Below are 5,283 nucleotides of genomic sequence, written 5' to 3'. Positions count from 1 at the left end.
ATACCCAGACTGCTGGAGGGCCTGGACGGCGCCATCTAGAATGGTGTTGTGGCGTAGGGTTCTAGCCCCTGCAACGGCCGGGCACTGCTGTAAAATGTGCCCGAGGGAATGAACCCTTCGGCCGAAGCAGAGGTCGCACATGACGTCGGGCTCCAGTCTGCCCCTAGCCGAACGGGATTTCGTAGGCAGCAAGGCTCCTCTAAGCCTCACCGCCTTCGAATAAATCCCGCCCTTCATCAGGGCAGATCCGTCCAGGAAGGCTGCGGATACCGGTGTTTGAGTGGCTCCTCGCAGCCCCCGACCGTCAACAGAACCGTAAAGGTTCTCGGACCAGCGACTCCTCTCTTCTCTCTTCCTCCCTGATGGAGTAGAGGCGTCGTCGAGCTGACTTGCACCTTCTGCTACCGCCCTCACCGCAGGGTCATGGGACTGCCTGAGGCGGGCTAGAAGGTCATGCTTTAATCGGGGGATGCGAGACTCGAGAGCTGTTACTCCAAGCCCGCCATCCACGCCGGCCGCATGAAAGTACCCCAATGGGGTATCATGCGGCAGATGGAGGGCGATTCGGACGAACTTCCGAATCTCCACATCCATCCTTTTTAAAGCCCCCTTATTTGCCCTTGAGTGTAGCAGAGGGTACAACATCTGAGGTAAAAGTACACTGGCCAGGCCCCAGTGCTTTTGCTGGGGTTTGGCTGGGGCTCGTTGGAGTCGCCCCAGCTTAGCGATGAGCTGGCCCAACAGGTGGGACGGACCGCTCGCCCAGGCGGCGCCCACCCGTGAACCCAGGTACTTATAAAAGTCCTCTGGGCCTAAGGACCGAATCTCCTCGCCTCCAGCATGGAGCCTTATTTTGTCTTGGAACCAGGTCTTGTTCTTACCATCCGCCACTACCCCCACGGAGGCGCACTTGGAGGGCCCCACCTCGAGGCCCAAGGCAGCCGCGGCAGATGTCATCGCTCGCAGGCTTGCCTCTAAGCCTATCCTGGTGGAGGCCAGTAACACCACGTCATCAGCAAAAGCCAGGTAGCCGTGGGCGCGGCCACCCAGCTCTACTCCGACGTTCTGGGGTAGGGCGGACAGGGCCTGGTCCAATGTGAGGTTGAACAATAGGGGCGACAATGGGTCGCCCTGCATGACACCTCTACCAATTTCCACCCTGGTGTTCTCGTCCAGGTTCGTGAATGCCTTGGTATATACACTGCCGATGTAGTTGGCAAATCACTCCCCTAAGCCCCACCGCCTAGTGGTATTGAATATGACGGGGTGGCCCACTGAGTCAAAGGCCTTCTTGAAATCAATAAAGGCCATGTACAGGGAGCGGGGGGTGCTCTTAGCCGCTTCAAGGGCGCGTCTCACCAACAGCAAGTTGGCGGCGCAGCCCTCTTCCCGCCTAAATCCCTTTTGACCCAGTGGTAGGGGAGCGTGTGTAGCAAGCCGCTGCGACAGCACCCTATGGAATGTCCTCGTCAGGATAGGTGCTATCGTCAGCGGCCTGTAGTCGGAGGCTGTCCGAGGTGCGTCCACCTTCGGGAGCAGCACGGTTCGGCCATGAACCCAACTCTCGGGGACAGAGCCCAGCATGATGGCTGAGTCCATCAGCCACAAAAGCTGGTCAGTGCTTAGGGCCCTCAGGTCGGACAGCGTCCTTCCGTCGGGCCCGGCTGCCGTGTCAGCCTTTGTGGCGGCGAAAGCCGCCATCACTTCCTCCGGTTTCACCGGGGCCATCATCAGATGACCAACACCCGGGTTCACCGGAGTTAGCTGCCCGGTAGAGCCGGGGCTAGGACGTTCAAAAACCTCCCGCCAGAACTGGAGTGTTCCGGGAGTAAGGTCTCCAATACCGCCCCCGGGGCTGCGGCCGGCTAAGATGTCATTTATAGCCCGGCCTCGGTTCTACTTGTAGGCCTCTTGGAACCGTGCATACTCCCGGCACCGTAACGTCCGGGTGGTCAGGACAGACCGCCCTGGTGGTCGCGACGGTCTTGGCCGACCAGTCCGCCTCAGACTGGCCGGTTCTATCGGCGCCCATTGTCGTAGCTGGGCCTGGATGTCCTCCGATGTAGTCGGGACAGCCACGCCGAGCAGCTGAGAGAGGCGCCCAACCTCCCTGGTGACCTACTGCTCGGTCGTGGCTTCGCTGCACTCAGGCGGAGCATAGTCGGCCGGCCAAGACCCTCAAAAGTGACTTTTGATGGCATTTTTTGTTAAAAGTGGGCAACCACCCTAGAAGTTATCAGTATGGTCTAGGGATCCAGAATCACCCGGTTGCCAAAATAGCATTTGACCTTGAAGGTCAAATTTTGAGGTCAAAAGGTCAATTGAGGTCAATTTTTTTATTGTGCTATACATTCATACAATGTATAATTTGGTGCAAAGTTATGAATATTAAGTGAGATATTTATGTTTTAAAATCAAAAGGTACTGGTAAATGTGATAGATTATCTGACTTAATGCGCATATAACTCCGTTATGCTTCAAGATACAAAAGAAGACTCTGCGAATTGCATGAATCCGCTTTGTTCCCAACAATGTCTCTGCTTCTCCAATAAAGTAATCAAAAAGATGTCCTGTAATCATATCTTAGACTTTCTAGTCCTGTTCGTGTTCTAAACCTGCAGTATTCAGACACCCATCAGTGTCACAACCGCAAGCAGGAATACACAGCTGTCTTGTCTTGTTGCAAACGCAAGCGTGTGTTCGGCATTTCGTTTTGCACCCGCACGTAATCAACTCCATGCAACTACTTGGAACGGAAGGCTTTCTCAGCCACACAACTTCCAAGTGTCCATCCACTACATTCCATCCACCAGTCTCCTCAGGGTTTTCAGTCACCACATCTACCTTGTCCGACTGCAGCCACACCTTTGCCTGATGATTTGCTCGTGCGAGATGCAATTCCAATGCATCGCGTGTGGGTGGCGGCATTTCAATAGCCTTTTTCCCTTTCTGAAATAAGTCATACCTTGCCTTGTCAATGCCTCCAGATGGACATGGTGCTTTGTACAGGTAGCACATAAACTTTTCAACATCACCTAGGGGCGCATCTCGACCAACACCGTGTAACAGTTCTGGGTGTTGTAAAAACACAGTCCAGCAAGACTTCTTTCCATGTCCAGCAAATGAGGAGACAGTGTCGCAACCTGTTAAAGCATGGAAGCCCAGCACGTTATCCACTACTTCCTCATGTAGGCTTCTGTTTATAAGATGCACTGGGTAGCATTCCTGCTCCTTCGACGTTCCACTAACCATCCACACCTTGCCTTCTCTTCCCCTCGTGAAGTGAACAAGAAGTAGCAGGACGTCGGTGTCGCGGCACTTCACTAGGATGCTCTCATACTCGCAATCAAATGCTTAATTCTAGCATGTGCAAGATTATCCTCGTGTCTGCCTCCTCGTGGTTTGCCTTTAGCCTGGGAATCAATCCACGTGTAGAGGAGAATCCGTTGGGAATGCTTCCGCCAATGACAACCTCCTTGCCTGCCTCTCTAAATGCTGAAAGTTTGCCGCTCAGGAATATCGCAAGGTCTTCCTTGTTCTCATCTAATGCAATGAAGTTCTTCCAGGTCTGGGGGAGTGGAAGATCATCCCTGTCAATAACCTTACGGATTGGCCTCTTTCGACCAACTCTTTGACTCCTTCTTTCCGATTTAATTGAGAGTGGCCTGTATTGGTCAAAGACCACATCAATCCGAGAAACTCTGTCAGTGAACTGTTTTGTGACAGTCTTGATGAAGTTCTGCGCATAGTCACCAAATGTCTTACATTTGTGCGGTATTCGAGGACTGAATCAATGCATGCCCATCAATGAGGATGCAAGTTTTTCCTTCGGTCTCTGGTGCTCCCGTGACTTTGTCTACCCCACGATCTTTCGTCAGCAAGGGAAGCATTGCAGACTTTATGTTGGTGTTCATCTTTTCGCTCTGTTCGCCAGACTAAGTGGTACAGCTGACAATTCATGCTCCAGCACCTTGTGGAGGTCAACTGCACGACCAGCTTGCGCCGCATTGAAGAGTCTCTGCATCAGTTGCCTGTCTGCTTTAATCGTCTTGGTGGTCTTCGGTTTTTTGTCATGTACAGGAGTTTCGTACAGTGTTGCGAATGTCTTTGACTTCTGGCGTTTTTGCTTTTCAAAAAAAGGCACACTCCTTTCAACTAGTCTTTCCTTTACATTCTGCTTCACCAACTCGACTCCTTTCTCTTCAGCAGTCAGGAGATCTGTAGTTATTCCATCAGTGGCTAGGTCGTTGGTTGTCAGTGAGCTCAGCTTTACGTCGCCGGATGTGGCATCTTGGTCAATTTCTGTGAACACCTTAAACCGCCGAAACTGGGTTTCAAGATTCGCTACAGCATCCCAGTCCTGTATCCTTTTAAATGGAAGACCGTCTTTCCTAGTTGTAAAATCGACCTCGGCGTCATCCTTGCAAAGTCCAAATAGCTGCATGGTGTCTTCTGAAATTTGGCACCTCTCAGACCAGGTCGTGCAAAATCTGTCTCTCGCTGTATCATTCTGGGTGATTCCAATAATCCCGTTTGATAATTTACAGACCTTATTCATCCATTCGGTTGCCTGGTCCACTGGAACTTGGTTGAACCTTCCACTGTGGCGTTTCACGACGAAATTCCCAGCTAAGAACTCTTCGTATACGTCCGGTGCAGTTTTCGGCAGCCCCTTCATTTCTGCAAGGTAGACAGGACCCCAGCGTGCGTAATTGAGATGGTCGTAGATGGTCAGCCATGGAAGCATTGCTTCGAAAGAATCAAGATGGAGTAACCAATCCCCATCTCGATTGGCCCGGATGAAGGAGAAGAGTATCTCCACCAACTCAAGATACTGAAGCCAAAAGGCATTGTTGGGATTCTTCTTCAGCATACTGTGGAACTCTTTTGCTTTCTCCACGTAGTCTGGACTAGCAAGGAGCTCACTCAAATCAGTCACAGCACTCATCAGGCTTTCATCATGGCTTCTTGCGCCATGCTGCTTGAACAACTCTGAGATTGCTGATCTACGCACAGCAATTCCGTCATGCTGTTCTGGACTCTGTTGATGTAGCCAGACTAAGTAGGCCTCGAACCTGATACGACTGAGTGCTTCATAGGCCCAGATATGTCCCTGAACAGCCCTGTAGAATTTTTATCGCATTTACCAATACAATTTGAATTTAAAAAACTTGTATATCTTTTAATCCTGCACTATTTACACCAAACATGATTTTATTGAAAGTATAGCACAAAGTAGAAAAAACATAAAATTTGACCTCAATTGACCTTTTGACCTCCAAA

Source organism: Eriocheir sinensis, unplaced genomic scaffold, assembly GCF_024679095.1.
Source record: "Eriocheir sinensis breed Jianghai 21 unplaced genomic scaffold, ASM2467909v1 Scaffold52, whole genome shotgun sequence".
NCBI classification, from domain to species: domain Eukaryota; kingdom Metazoa; phylum Arthropoda; class Malacostraca; order Decapoda; family Varunidae; genus Eriocheir; species Eriocheir sinensis.
This window is presented reverse-complemented; position numbering follows the sequence as displayed.